The 16,822-nt window shown below is 37.7% G+C and overlaps 1 protein-coding gene across 1 annotated transcript in view; it reads right to left on the reverse strand.

Moving 5' to 3' along the window:
- LOC150078675 (centrosomal protein of 76 kDa-like) overlaps positions 1-16,822 on the reverse strand; it is a 141,273-nt gene that overhangs the window by 82,777 nt on the left and 41,674 nt on the right. The window lies entirely within an intron of this gene.

Below are 16,822 nucleotides of genomic sequence, written 5' to 3' on the forward strand. Positions count from 1 at the left end.
ATTCTTCACCCGTTTTGACCCGTTTAAGGCTCTAGCCACCTAAATGTGCAACTTCAATGCCATCATTCTGATGGCAGTGCAGTTGCAAACCACTAACCATCATCTACCACTATGAATTTTTTAAACATCTGTGTTGCATTCTACAATAAGAATAAACTTAATCAGAAGCATTCTCTACTGCATTAGACTGGAAATGAATGGTGCAGCACACTTTTACAGATATCTTAATTTCCATTGAGAGTTAAAGTTAAAACTACATTTTGACTTCATATTCAGATTTATCAAGTTAAGTTACAACAGGATATAAAATTTCATGTAAAAATTATGAAACAACATTAAAAAAAAAAAAATAGTTGTAACTTAACTTTTGAAATCCCAGTGTAGAATTTTTTAAGACAACTTGGCATTAAAATTAATTAAGCTACACTTATTCTGCTTATTAACTAGATTGTTTAAGTCCAAGCTATTTAAACTTATTACGATATTATTTAATTTTCAGACATTTAAATCCTTCAGATATCTGAACTACAAGATATTCACACTATATATACACTTCCACTTAAAAGTTTGAAATCATAATGTATTACAACAGTTAATTAAGCTACACTTATTCTGCTTATTAACTAGATTGTTTAAGTCCAAGCTATTTAAACTTATTACGATATTATTTAATTTTCAGACATTTAAATCCTTCAGATATCTGAACTACAAGATATTCACACTATATATACACTTCCACTTAAAAGTTTGAAATCATAATGTATTACAACAGTTTTTGTTAATTTTTTTTGAAATTAACTAATGCTAATTTCAAAAAAAGGTTTAATATAAAAAAACACAACACATTACAAAGTATTTCAAGATTTTTTTTATAAAGCATCGAAAAATTTAGAGCAAAAAAAAAATATTTAAATGATTAATATTAACAACTACACTGAATTTTCATCAAATTATCCTCCAGGGGATTTTATCCCTGCTTTACACAGATGTAGCATTCTGGCAATTAATTTTATAATAGTGTCTTCACTAACATTATTCCAAGAAATTTGCAAGATTCCTATAAATTTTGTGATGATGGGCAGACCCCACAGACTTGACTCTCTAGATCAGTTGTTTCCCAAACTATTTTGCTTGCAGATCCCTTTCGGCTTTGAAAAATACCCATGGATCCTCACATCCTAGATCACTTAAATATGGGGTATCCAGACGATAGGTATCCAAAATTAAAAATTTATATCTCAGAACTGATTATTATATGTTTACAATCTACCTTTTACAGACTGACATTTTTGAGTATACAATCAGCCGTACCTCATAGACTTCTAAATGTAAAGAATGGTGTTGTTTTTTCATCTCACAAAATCCTTTAAAATTGGGAGTGATTGTAGACAACTGCAATCATGTCGGTTTAAATATTCAGTCTGTAATAATATTTAGATTTTGTTTAAAAAAATAAGTAAAATTCAAAGTAGCCATTACAGATATTATCCACGGATCCACTGGGAACTGTTCACGGATCCGTTGGGATCTGCAGAGCACAGATTGAGAACCACTGCTCTAGATAGTAGAGCAAGCTTATCTGCACTAATAGAGAAAGCTTATCTCCAAAAGGATCTAAACCTCCCAAGCACTTCCTAATTCATTTCATAAATATACGTGGTCTAAATTCTAATCTCAACGATGTCCATTTCCACTTGCAGTCTCCCAAACCCCGATGTATTTTTTCTGACAGAATCTCAGTTATCGGTTGATTCAACTATTGCTCATCTCAGTTGCCCAAATTTTTTGCTGTACGATTCCTTTCGCCTCAAAGGTGGTACTTGTGCATATGTCTGTTCTGATATTCCCTGTCAGAGACTTGGCAATTTGGAATCTCCTCTCGTTGATCTTCTCTGGCTTAAAATCTCTCTACCTCATTGTGTCAAATTCATCTGTTGTCTCTACCATTCTCCCAACTCCTCTAATCACTTGGAGCTCTGAATTCCACTCTTTGCAACTTGACTTTCTCCAGTCTAACTTTCCTAACAGTGAGGTAATTTTCCTTGGTAATTTTAATGTTCACACCTCCAGCTGGTTTCCGTTTTCTAGTCACACCGACCCAGTTGGTCATGATGCTGAGGCTTTTGCAATTAATAATGACCTTGCACAGATTGTTCAGTTACCTACAAGAATACTGGACAATCCTAATCATAAAGCCAATATGCTTGATCTTTTTCTTACAAACAACCCTTCTAAGTACACAGTTGAAGTGAAAAGTCCTTTAGGCACTTCAGATACACAACTTGGTGATTGTCTCTTCTTCAATGGAGCCTTTATCTCTTGGCTATTTCCAACCTCGTATTGTTTGGCATTACAAGAATGCAAAATGGGATGACCTGTGAGATTTCTTTTCTTCTTTTTCTAGGTCGGATTACTGTTTCAAAACTTCTGATGTCAACGTTTGCTCAGATCGTGTCAGTGAAATTATTCTTGCAGGGATGGAATCCTTTATCCCACACTCCACTTTAAAATCTCGTCCTTCATTTAAACCTTGGTTTTCCAATAAATAAGCTAAGGCTGTTCAAGAGAAAAATATTGCATACCGTAATTGGCTTGTTTCTAAATCTTCAGTTTCATTTTCTGCCTACACCAAAGCTCGCAACAATTGTAAAGCAGTTATTAAACAGTCCAAACTAGAGTTTGAACAGGCTAAGAGTAGAAAACAAAACTTGCTCCTTGCCCTAATGGTAGCCGAGCATTCTGGTCTATTGCCAAAGCTATTGGCCACAACTTTTCTCCATCTCTGCTCCCACCTCTGTCTAAACCAGATGGTTCAGTTCTCACTTCAGCCAAGGATAAAGCTGACCTGCTAGTATCCCATTTTTCTTCCAACTCATGTATTAATGATCTTGGTAAAACACCTTCCACCATTCCCAATATGCTTCATTCCATTACTCCTGTAGTCTTCTGTCAAAAGGTGTCAGAAGGATTTTGACGAATCTTGATGCTAAGAAAGCTCCAGGTCCCGATGGTATTTCTCCACTTGTTCTCAAAACCTATGCTCCTGAACTTACAACTATTCTTTGCTGCTTTTTTCACTTTCTTATTCCAAAGGTGTTTTTCCTTCTGCTTGGAAATTTGCTCATATCCAGCCAGTTCCTAAAAAGAGTGACAAATCCCACCCATACAATTATCATCCTATTGCAATTACTTCTACTCTTTCTAAAGTAATGGAGAAATCAATTAACTGCCAACTCTTAAACTAAGTAGAAACCTTCAGTCTGATCAACGATCGCCAGTATGGATTCCGTCTTTGTCGATCCACTGGTGATATTCTGGCTTATGTTACCCATTTATGGACTAATTGAATGGAAAGGTTTGGTGAAACACAAGTAGTTGCTCTTGACATCTCAAAGGCTTTCAATCATGTTTGGCATAAAGGTCTTCTAAACAAGCTTACATCCTACGGTTTCCCAACTGTTTTTAGTAATTGGTTATCCAGTTTTCTCTCTGATCGCTCACTGAGAGTGATGGTAGAGGGCTCTGTCTTCTAACTTCTCCACTAATGCTGGTGTCCCCCAAGGTTCAGTTCTTTTCCCCACTCTTTTCCTCTTCTATATTAATGATCTTCTTCCATTAAGTGGAAATCCTATCCATAGTTTTGAAGATGATAGCACATTGCAATCCACTTTCCATTTTGAGAAACCGTGCCCTGCTCAATCAGCTTCAACTTCTCAAAAATCTACTACCAATTAATTAAATGTCGATCTTCAGGTAATTCCCCAGTGGGGCAAACACAACTTAGTTGATTTCAACCCTTCTAAAATTCAGTCTTGTCTTATATCTCGCAAAAAGGATTCTTCTGCTCCTATGCTTATCTTTAGTGACACTCCGATTTCTAGGCAAAATGATATATCTCTGTTTACCCTGACTTCTAGTCTCTCTTAGCACAAGCAAATTACAAATATTGCTTCCTCTGCATCTAAAAAACTTTGTTTCTTCTTTCGCTATCAGCGTTACTTTTCTTCCAAACAGCTTCTTACTCTGCATCAATCGCAAATCCACCATGGCATATTGTTCCCATAGCTGGGGTGGTCCCCCAAAACCTCTCTCAGGCTTCTTGATTCCATTCAGAAGAGGGCAGTTAAGTTAATTATTGATTCATCTCTAACAAAGTCTCTCCACTCGCTGTCTCATAGACGTACTGTTTCTGCTGCATGCCTCTTCTAAAGATACTTCCATGGGCACTATTCTTCTGATTTGGCTTCTATAATTTCCGCTCTCTCTTTCAAAACAGTCCGAACACATGCCACCACCAGCCCACATCCATTTACCACCCAACTTCAAATTCACAGAACCAAATTTTCATCTTCTTCGTTTATTCATTCAACTGCCATTTTTTGGAACACTCTTCCTTCATACATATTTCCTGAAAATTACAGTCTACAGAACAAGTCCAACGTCAACAAATATCTTCTCTCGTCTTCTCAACCTCCAACCCAAGCACGGTACTAAGTACTATAGGTTCTAATACCTCTTGTGTTTGGGGTTTACATAAAAAAAAAAAAAAAAAAAAGATGATCCCATAAAAGTCAGGATTTAAGTCAGGCAATTGGGGTGGCCACACTATAATTTGCAATATCCCCTCCTGTTGTTTAGTATTAGTATTCGTAGAGGCATATGATGCAAGAAAGCAAGTTTATGCTGCATCGGTCAAAAAAAAAAAAAAACACTCAAGTTTCACGCATCCGTTCGTTCGAAATACCTGTCCAGCTGAGCCTTAAATTTATTTAGGCTATCAACTTCCACAACATGTAATGGAAGTCTGTTCCACCAACCAACTACCCTCTGGCTAAAGGCAAATTTCTGCATATCTATCCTACATCTGTCTTTCCTCAATTTGAATTTATGCCCTCTCAGGTGATTATTTTTGGCAATAGGAAGAATCCCATCGGCACTGAGCATGCTCACACCATTCAAGGCTTTATACACCTCTATCACATCACCTTGCCAGTGCCTAGTCTCCAGACACTGTAATTTGCAAAACTTAAGCCTTTCTTCGTAAGAGCAACCCTTTGTTCCACTGTCAGTGTAGTACCACAGAGTTGATGCATTGTTCTGGGGTTACTGTTTCCCATATGTTGTACTTTAAATTTGTCAATGTTAAACTTCATTTGCCATCTCAGCCTATCTCCTCAACCTTTCGAAATTTTATTGCAGCAGCATAGCATGATTAGTGCCCTTAACAACCCTGCCAACTTTTGTATCGTCTGCAAACTTGGACATTAAGCTTGATATACCATCATCAATATCATTTATAAATACAGAAAACAACAATGGACCCAACACTGAACCCTGAGGGACTCCACTAATAACATTCGTCCATGATGAGCAGTGTCCATTGATTACCACTCTCTGTCTTCTCCCCCTCAACCATCCCTTTATCAATAGCAGCAATTTGCCTCCAATGCCACACTGCTCCAATTTGTGAGCAGTCTTCAATGTGCAACAGTATCAAAAGCCTTTGTAAGATCCAAATATATAATATCAAAGTTATTCCCTGCATCCAGTTCTTTTGTGACTGCATCATAGTATCTAATCAAATTGGTCAAGCAAGACTTCCCCTTAACAAAACCATGCTGTGTCTGAGCTTTAACTGAAGTCTTGTCTAGATGATCCTGCAGTGCTTCTTTAACCAGTGCTTCCATTAATTTTCCTGGAACAGAAGTTAAACTCAGAGGTCTATAATTACTTGTGTCAGCCTTTGATCCTCCTTTGTGAATTGGGTTCACATTTCCACATCTCCAGTCTATGGGTACCTCCCCTGAGTCCAAAGAAGCTCTCATAATTATGGCTAAGGGTTTGCTTGCTTCCTTTGCTGGCTCCTTTAATATAACTGGATAGACCCCATCCACCCCGGGTGCCTTTTTTGTTTATCCTCATCAATTTCTCCTCCACTTTCCTCTCAGTTATTACAAAATCATCTAGCTCACTGCCAGAGTTTACGTCACCTCTCGCATTCCCCTTCCTGAATAACTACTCATGTGTGAATGTAGATGCAAAACACTCGTTTAGTTTGTTAGCCACCTGAGCAGGATCATCAACTGTTGAACTATCAATATCCAGTGGACCAATGTGATTCATCCCTTTCCTTCTAATGTTTACATGGGTAAAGAACTCTTTTCTGTTTTTCTTTGCATCCTTTGCCAAGGATTTCTCATAATCTGCCTTTGCCTGCCTAATCTCCTTCGTGACTTGGTTACAGACCAGCTTATATCTATCATTGGCTTCTATGTCACCCATTAATTTATATGTATCCCATGCATTTTTCTTCTCTGCCATATGTCTCATTAGTTCATCTGACATCCATTTAGGCCTAAACCTTGAACAATATTTCTTTGTTGGTATGTAAAGCCTACTAGCTTCCAAGATAAGTTCTTTGAATGCTTCCCATTTTGAATTTGCTGTTGGTAACATCATCAGTTGGCCCCACCGTATAGAATTTAAACACTGTCTCAGACCATCGTAGTCGCCTTTACGAAAGCCGACCCTTCCTTTTTACCCCTGATGGCAGTTACCTCTTTGAGTAAATCCCACTTCGGCACACTGTGATCACTGCCACCTAGTGGTTCCTTTATCTGCAGATTCTTAATGCGCGAAGAATCACTACTGATAATCAGATCAATAGTATTACTCCCGACTGGCTTCACCTCCTTGGATTTTATGTGTTTCAATAGTATAACCCCTCCTCCCTCCCTTACTATCTTGTCTATACTTCCTGTACACATTGTACTCCCCAAATTCCACTTCTGCATTCCTTATATCTGTGTGACACCACATCTCTGGATCCCAACAATATCTGCCTTTGATATTTTGAGCAATATCTCAAATTTATTTACCAAACTCCTAGCATTGGTGTACACGCAAGCTACACTAGCTTGCTACCCTACCACAACCGATGTGTTTACTTGTACTGCAGTGACTCCCAGCCGTCTCTGAAATACCGTACATCTTGTTTTCCAGGCTGCTGCTCATTCCAATAGAAGCTGTGCAAGAATCAATTTCACCTCTGCCAGTGGCTACTGTTAATCTTTTTTTAGTTGCTAGAAAGCTCCTGCACAGTATAGAGCTGTGCTTCAAGTCACTGTCTTGTTGTAATATAAAATTTCTTCCACAATGTTGAAGTTCTGAGGGTAGTCTTCTTTTCTTAAAATTCCTTCAATTCTGATGGCGCCACCAACTCCAGAAAACCAGAAGCAATCCAGATATCCTTTATGGGATATCTGGATTCCTTTAAGCAATCCTTTATGGAATATTCTAGAAATTTCATAAATATTTCTTAAATATTATTTAAGAGTTTTGAATTTTACACATAATAGAAAATATTTTAACAAACATTGGTATACAAGTTGGTCCTATTTGATAAACACGCTGAAAATTAAAAATAAGATTCCAAACTTTTAGGCAGGAGTGTATATAAAATATGCATTATAAAATAACACTGTAATAACAATAGACTTTATTTGTCTGTAAAGTAGACAGTTATATGAAAGTACTTATCTTTCATTACACAAAAATTAAAAATATAACTGTCACTTAATAAAGACAGAAATTTTTAAACAAAAAATCTTTTTTTATGATCTGAAGATGACCTATTTCAAAGTTATCACCTACAGGGTGGTAGTTGTTGGCGCATCGGCTTCTGTGGCCATAATGCACCTCCCAAGGTTTTTGCAGTACTTTGATCCAAGCCCAAGGTGGGATTCAAACCCGTGACCTTTGGGTTGCCAGGCAGGCACTTTACCCACCCGGCTAGCCCGGTCGGCTCACCTACAGGGACATGCACACACTTATGCAACTGTCAGTGTCAATCATTATGACATGAAACATAAAGGACTAATTATAGCAAAATAATCAGTGTGACATTTGTTGCTGTTTGTTTGAAATAAGCTGTTGGATTCTTGGCTCCAATGACGTTACTGCAACACAGAGAGCCGTTTGTATTTCTAGCCGACAGCGGTACTTGTTTTTGATTGCAGTAACTGATGAAAATGTCTTTTCACACATATATGTAGTTGCGAATGGAATTAAAATTTTGATGGCCTTTTCACTCAGCACTCGGTACTCACTTTTTACGGAAAGCCAAAAATGAGATCTTATTAGGGACGAGTGGAATTTACCTTTGAGACTGTCGTCAGATGATAGATCGATTAGGCTTTCTTTTTTTTTCATGTTCAAATTACTATCCTCGATTTTCGCCAAAAATGGATCTATTATCCATTTTTGGTGTCTGGGGTCCTCTTCCTTTGGTCATATTTCTGTGTCTGGGGTCCTCTTCCTTTGGTCATATTTCTGTGTCTGGGGTCCTCTTCCTTTGGTCATATTTCTGTGTCTGGGGTCCTCTTCCTTTGGGTAATAATGACCAAAAGAGTCAGTGAGTGACTGTAAGTGCAATTGACATCCTCCTGTTTCATATAATCATCAAAATTTGAGAACATTTCCAGATCTTCTTCAGCCAACCGCGTTTGCCACAGCAATATCTTCCTTTGAAATGCATCCATTTTGCCTAGCAGTGTGAACACATCCATAAGCTGTCCTTGCAAGGACGTGTTCAGCTCGTTTAACAGAGAAAAAAATATCTGTCAGGTATGCAAGCTTGGCTAGCCAATCATTGTCAGACAAGAGATCACGGAGCCTCAAATTATTTTGCTGCTGGAAGAATAACTTGACTTCTTGGTGCAGGTTGAACAATCGGGTTAGCACTTTGCCCTTTGACAGCCATCTCACCTCAGGGTGAAGAAGAACATGAATATGCTGAGAGCCCATTTCTTCACAAAGTACCTCAAATATTCGAGAACTGAGCGCTTTGTGGCGAATTTTGTTTACAATTTTAATTACATCAGAGAGTACTTCGTGCAGTTCTGGAGATAATCTTTTTGCCACAAGTTGCTCAAAATGTATAATACAATGAGTAAACAAGATGTCTGGGTGTCCAACATCTTTCACTTTTGCAACCACTCCTGAACGATTTCCAGTCATATTTGCAGCACCATCTGTGCATATCCCAACACATTTCTTCCATTCAATACTGTGTTTCAGGAAATAACCATTAAGTGCATTGAAAATTTCAGAGCCGGTTGTTCTACCCGACAAGATTAGCGAACAGAGGAATTCTTCCTCTAATTCTCCTTGGCAATCAAATCTCACAAAACAAAGAAGAACTTGCCTTGTTAGTTATGTCTGTTGATTCGTCAAGTTGAATTGAATAAAACGTACAATTTTTCACAAGTGCAATCACTTGATTTTCAATATCTTCAGCCATGTCTTCAATTCTGCGCTTCACAGTGTTAGTGGACATAGGAATTCCTTTCAGTTTCTGGACAGCCTGTTTCCCCAAAACCTCTTCATAGGCGTGTAACAAGGCTTAATTAATTCTTCTCCAATCGTATACAGCTTTTTACATCTCGCGATTTGAAGTGCTATCAAATAGGAAGATTTTACTAAGGACTTATCTTCAACAATTTTTGTTGCTAATGAACTTTTTTGCTTTTGGAAATTTTCACGCATCCTTTGGAAGTATTCAACTGGCTTTTTAGCTAAATCTGGGTGTTTTGACTGCAAGTGCCTGCCGAGTTTTGAAGGTTTCATGGCATCATTGGATAAACTCTCAGAACATATAATACAAAGCAGCCATGGATCCAGTTCACTTGCAGGTTCTTGAATAAATCCAAACTTCAAGTAGTCCGCATCATATTTTCTTGAAACTTTGAACTTTTTCTTCTCTCCGCCTCCAGTTCTAATGTCCTTCCTGATGATGCCTTGCAGTGGCTGCGGAGGCTCTGATTCATTAACCAACTCATTACAACGCGATGTATTACCTAAGAAGCGCAAAATACTTGTTTGCTTTTTCTCACACATTGGGGTTATTTTATTTGAATCTAAAACCAAACAAGAAATAAGATAGTTTTCAAATTCAACTCTTTGATGTCATTAAATATCACACTGTGCACAGTTAAAATAAAAATATCACTGGTCACTTACCTAAGAAGAGTATCATATTGAATAAACACTAGTATAGCATTGACGAAAATTTGCTTCTTGAAATAAGCCCAACAATAGAAATAGCTTTCTATATTTTTTACAATAAAAGCATCGCTAATACTGGATATTGCACTGGGCCTTTTATAAACATGCAACGTAATAAAGCAAAAATTGCAAAAAAGTAGAATCAGAATATAATGAAACATTTTAATAAACATGAAAATAGCAAATATATTCAAATTACTCTGCGGACCAACAAAATTCTCTCACGGACCACTGGTTGCTGACCACTGCTCTAGTGTACCTAGTTTCCAGATGCTGCAATTTGCAGAAGTGAAATCATTCTTGGTAAGAGTATCCTTTTTTGTGCCCATGATTAATATGTTGCTCTTCTCTGCAAGGAAAAATAAGAGTAGGTGTGTGTTATAGGCCAAATGAATCTGATGAGTATAATGAGCAATTGTGCAGAGAAATAGAGTGGGCCAGTAAATCAGAGTATCTTATAATGGGGGATTTTAATTTCCCAGAGATTGACTGGAATTTGAAGGTTGGTCACTCACACACTAGCAAGGCTTTTGTGGATTTATTGGATGATTGTTTTCTATATCAGCATGTTTGGGAAGCAACTAGAGGAAGTAATACTCTTGATCTGATTATCAGTAGTGATTCTTCAGGCATCAAGAATCTACAGATAAAGGAACCACTAGGTGGCAGTGATCACAGTGTGCTGAAGTGAGATTTACTCAAAGAGGTTGGTTGGTTGGTTGATTGAATTTTATTGGCGCATTAGCTTCTAAGGCTATAATGCGCCAAGACCACTCTCAAAGAGGTAACTACCATCAGGGGGAAAGGGAAGGGTTTTTACTTTCGTAAAGGTGATTACGGTGGTCTGAGACAGTATTTAAATTCAATACAGTGGGACCAACTGATCATGTTACCAACAGCAAATTCAAAATAGGAAGCATCCAAAGAATTAATCTTGGAAACTACTAGGCTTTTCATCCCAACAAAGAAATATTGTTCAAGATTCAGGCCTAAATGGATGTCAAATGAACTAATTAGACATGTGACAGAGAAGAAAAATGCATGGGATACATATAAATTAACATGTAACACAGAAGCCTATGATAGATATAAGCTGGTCTGTAACCAAGTTACAAAGGAGGTTAGGCAGGCGCAGGCAGATCACAAGAAATCTTTGGAAAGGATGCAAAGAAAAACAGCAAAGAGTTTTTACTTATGTAAACTAGAAGGAAGGGGATGACTCAGATTGGTCCACTTGATATCGATGGTTCAACTGTTGATGATTCTGCTCAGGTAGCTAACAATCTAAATGAATATTTTGCATCTACATTCACACGTGAGGAGAGTTATTCAGGGAGGAGAATGCCAGAGGTGTATTCAACTCTGGCAGTAAGCTAGATAATCTTGTAATAACTAAGTAAAGTGGAGGAGTAATTGTTGAAGATCAAGAAAGGCACCTGGGGTGGATGGAATCTATCCAGTTATATTAAAGGAGGAGACAAAGGAAGTAACAAACCCTTAGCCATAATTATGAGAGCTTCCCTGGATTCAGTGGAGATACCCATGGACTGGAGATGTGCAAATGTGACCCCAATCCACAAAGGGAGATCAAAGGGAGACACACGTAATTACAGACCTGTTAGTTTAACTTCTGTTCCAGGGAAATTAATGGAGGCACTGGTTAAAGAAGCATTTCGGGAAAATCTAGACAAGACTTCAGTTATAGCTCGGACACAGCATGAGTTTGTTAAGGGGAAGTCTTGTCTGACAAATTTGATTGGATACTATGATGTAGTCACAAAGGAACCGGATGCAAAGAATAACTTTGATATCATATATCTGATTCTTAGAAATGCCTTTGATACTATTGCACATGGAAGACTGCTGCACAAATTGGAGAAGTGTGGCACTGGATGCAAATTGCTGCTATGGATAAAGGGATGGTTGAGAGGGAGAAGACAGAGAGTGGTAATCAATGGACACTGCTCTTTGTGGACTAATGTTATTAGTGGAGTCCCTCGGGGTTCAGTTGGATCCATTGTTGTTTTCTGTATTTATAAATGATATTGATGATGGTATATCGGGCTTAATGTCCAAGTTTGCAGATGATACAAAGGTTGGCAGGGCTGTTAAGGACACTAATGACAGTACACTGCTGCAACAGGATCTAAAAAGGTTGAGCAGATGGGCTGAGAGGTGGCAAATGAAGTTTAACATTGACAATATAAAGTACTACATATGGGAAGCAGTAATCCCAGAGTAACGTATCAACTCTGTGGTACCACACTGACAGTGGTAGAGAATGAAAATGACCTAGGGGTAATTGTGCAGGCAGATATGAAGTTTTCTGAGCAGTACAGACAGTCTGCAACAGTAGCTCATGGTGTCTTGTCAATGATATACAGGAATTTTTCTAGCAGGGATAAGGAGGTTATTATCCACTTGTATAAGGAAATGGTCAGGCCACACCTTGAGTACTGTATACAGATCTGGAGGCCTCATTTTAAGAAGGATGTAGAGCTGCCGGAACAAGTACAGAGAAGGGCAACAAGATTAGTGAATGGAACAAAGGGTTGCTCTTATGAATAAGGGCTTAAATTTTGCAAATTACAGTGTCTGGAGACTAGGCAGCTGCGAGGTGATCTGATTGTGGTGTATAAAGCCTTGAATGGTTTGAGTATGCTCAATGCTGATGGGATTCTTCCTCTTGCTCGGAATAATCACCTGAGAGGGCATAAATCAAATCGAAGAAAGACGGTTGTAGGATAGATGTGCCTTTAGACTACGGGTGGTTGATAGCTTAAATAGATTCAAGGCAGAACTTGACAAACATTTGGAGCGATGCGATTGGTGAAATAAGGGTTTTTTTTTTTTTTTTGGCTGATGCTATATAAGCTTGCATTCTTGCATCATGTGCCCTTGCTAATGCTAATTGTGAGAAATAAAAGATCCACATCCTTCCTAAAATGAAGTTTCTAGGCCTGCGTGCAGTAATCGGGATGCAACTTAATTGAAAATAATCTCAGAAAACTATACATACAAAATCATTCCCCTCCACATCATATTACATGAAAAGGTTTACACGTGTTATGAACAAGTTAGTATACATGATGTTTTCAAGTGCGTTTTATTCTCAAATAATGAAATTTAGGGACTAAAAATTCCTATACTATACTCGAGGCTTGTTTACCAAACCATCATGTGATATTTATGTGATGTATAACTGTGAGATTGGATCTGTCAGGGGCACATACACAGGGTGTTTCAAAAATGATGGTTAATAATTTAAAGGTGAAAAGTACAAACTAAAATAAACAAAAAAGTTCCAGTGAACATTGGTCCGTAAATGAACCATTTTCGAGATAATGCAAATTTTCTGTTAAGATCCGCCACTGACTATGGGAGCACTCTGGGACTGTAGTCTGTATTGATGAGACCTTGTGCACACTGGATATGGTAGGGGTACAGTAATTGGTGATGTAAAAGTTGCCACACACTGCTATGACTCAGTACATGTTTTTGCAGAGCAAACCTCCTTGTCGACCTGGATTTTGTTCTTTTCTTTCTAACACCCTTTCCTCAACATCACGTGTTTCTGGGCCTACCTGCTCGTATTCCATGTGTGAAGCGCCATGTTCTCTAAGACGTTGATGTACCCTGATGAATGTGCACCTGTTGGGCTTCCTTTGATGGGGAAATGCTCCTTGGTACAAACATGGAGCCGCGAGTGCACTGCCGTTGGCTTTACCATACATGAAGTGCATGTCCGCATACTCTTTGTTGATGTAACCTCTTTCCATATTGACTATGCTTTGACAAGTACTAGTATGCCTGCTACATCTCAGAGCATTGTGAAAGGGGAAAGGGAGAGAATCAATAACCTAACGTAAACAAACAAGTCAGTGGTGGATCCCAACTCTATACAGTTCACCCTGTCAGTGGTGCATCCCAACTAGAAATGTGTAATATCTCGAAAACGATTCACTTATGGTCCCATGTTTACTAGGCTCGTCTTATCTATAAAGAAAACATTGACCATTGGTCTAGACATCAACTATGAGCCTATGGAGCCAAGTCCATTGGTCTTGGCTCCATAGTTGATGTCTAAACATCAGATAGTCGCTTCTGTGGTGGGGCCAAGGAGGTAGCTCTTCCATGTTAAGTTCTTTTCCCAAAGCTTGGGAAAAAATTTTGAAACACTGATCTGAGGCTGCTTTTTATTAAAAAAAAAATGCTGTAATCACTGTAACATGTTGGGCTAAAAAAAAACCACTTACACTCATCTCATTTCAAAATATAATCTAAATAATGCAAACCTAGGCCAGGAGTAGTCAAGGAGTAGCTAAATTACAGTCCATAGCCAACTGATTTTTTTTTTTATTCAGGCCACATGTTTTCAAACTGGTTCTCTAGAAACCTAGGATTCTGTGAGAACTTCTTGAGCTTCCATAAGACTTTTAATGAAAAGAGGTGTCTTTGGAACCTTTATTATACATGTTTTTTGTTTTTTTAATGAAACAACAGGTGGATAACATAGAAAAAACGTCTGGATAAAGGTTTTTGAGATACACTGACAATATTTTAATATGGATTAAGAAATATTGAAGATTCAAAACTGTTTAGATGCAGTGGTTTTGAAGTGTGTTCCACAGAACCCTGGGATTCTGAGAAGGGATCAGAGACTGTGAAAATGTTCTGCTCATTTTTATTACTGATTTAATATTTAATTTCTGCACATATTGTTTCTAATTTAATTTTAATTTTTTTTTTTTTAATTATTACTGTTTTTGTTTTTGAAGATTTTTTGCCAATATTTTTTTAATTATTAGTTTTTAAAGATTTTTTAAAGTTTTTAAATAACTGAAGCTTTCAAAGGCTTCTGCCTTCTTCCTCAACAGTTGAGGAAGAAGGCAGAAGCCTTTGAAAGCTTCAGTTATTTTAGTGCTTTTAATCTAGTATATTTTATTGCATTTTAATTCAGTATTTTATTATCATTTTATTTGTACATTCACTGTAAATTACATTTGTTTTATTCGATCCTAATTCAGTATTTTATTATCAGTAACATTTTGTATAATCGTATTTTGTTTGATCTACTGTAAATTTATTGTAAATTTAAACATAAACTTTTTAAGATTTTGGTTTTCGTTTTTACTTCAATGGTTGGTGAGAAACACTAAAAATTATAGTACGTTATACCTTTGTTATACAGAGTTCTGTGGAAGGACTGGATCTTCAAAATGTTCTATGGTAAAAAAAAAAAAAAAAAAAAAAAACATTCAAAAAGTTCAAAGCATAAACCAATCTTGTTCAAAGCATAAACCAAGCTTTCACCAATCTTGTTGCCCTTCTTTGTACTCATTCTACCAACTGTATATCCTTCCTAAAATGCCTCCAGACCTGTACACAGTACTTAACGTGTGGCCTGACCATTGCCTTGTACAATGGGATAATCACCTCCTTGTCCCTGCTAGCAAAATTTCTAAATATCACTGGCAAGACTCCATGATCTGCTCTGGCAGCCCATCTGTACTGCTCAGCAAAATTCATATCTGACTGCACAATAACACCGTTTTTCACTCTTCACTTCCCTGAGTGTAGTACCACACAGTTGGTACATTTCTCTTTGGTTACTGCTACTCATATGCATTATTCTGCATTTGTCAATGTTAAACTTCAGTTGCCACTTCTCAACCCATTTGCCCAACTTATCTAGATCCAGTTGCAGTAGCATACTGTCTTTACTGTTGTTAACAATGCTGCCAACCTTTATATCATCTGCAAACTTGGACATTAAACCTGATATACATATATCAATATTATTCATAAATATACAAAATAACAATTGGACCAACACCGAACCCTGAGGGACACCACTAATAACAAATAGTCCACGTAGAGTAGTGTCCACTCTCTGTTTGATCTGTCAGAGTAGATTACCACTCTCTGTTGTTTCCGACACAACCACCCCTTTATTCATTATAACAACTTGCCCTTAATGCCACACTGCTCCAATTTGTACAGTAGTTTTCCACATGCAACAGTATCAAAAGCCTTCCCAAAATCCAAATATATGATATCAAAATTATTTTTTGCACCCAGTCCCTTTGCGACCACCTCATAGTATCCAAACAAATTGGTCAGACAAGATCTCCCTTCAACCAACCCATGCTGTGTCTGAACTATAACTGAAATCTTGTCCAGATGATCCTGCAGTGTTTCTTTAATCAGCGATCCCATTATTTTCCCCAGAAAAGAAGTTAGACTAACAGGTCTGTAATTACTCATGTCACCTTTCGATCCCCCTTTGTGAATTGGGGAAACATTTGCACATCTCCAGTCCATGGGGACCTCCCCTGAGTCCAAGGAACCTCTCATAATTATGGCTAAGGGTTTGCTTACTTTTTTTGCTACCTCCTTTAATATAACTGGATAGATCACTTCCACCCCAGGTGCCTTCCTTATGTTTAACTTCAAATTTCTTCACCACTTTGCTCTCAGTTATTACAAAATTGCTTAGCTCCCTGAAAAAGTCTGATAAACTTCCAGCATTCCCCTCCTTGAATAACTCCTCATATGTGAATGTAGATTAGTGAGTTAGTGAGTGGAACAAAGGGTTGTTGTTAGAAGATGATAAGCTAAAGTTCTACAAATTGCAGCATCTGGAGACTAGGCACCTGCAAGGTGATCTGACTGAGGTGTATAAGGGCTTGATGTAGCCGAGTGGTCAAGAGTATGAGTGCAGTACCACGTGCTCTTTGAGTGGAATGGGGTTCAA

This window comes from Mastigoproctus giganteus, chromosome 10 (genome assembly GCF_048544385.1).
Source record: "Mastigoproctus giganteus isolate SK-2022 chromosome 10, ASM4854438v1, whole genome shotgun sequence".
NCBI classification, from domain to species: Eukaryota; Metazoa; Arthropoda; class Arachnida; order Uropygi; family Thelyphonidae; genus Mastigoproctus; species Mastigoproctus giganteus.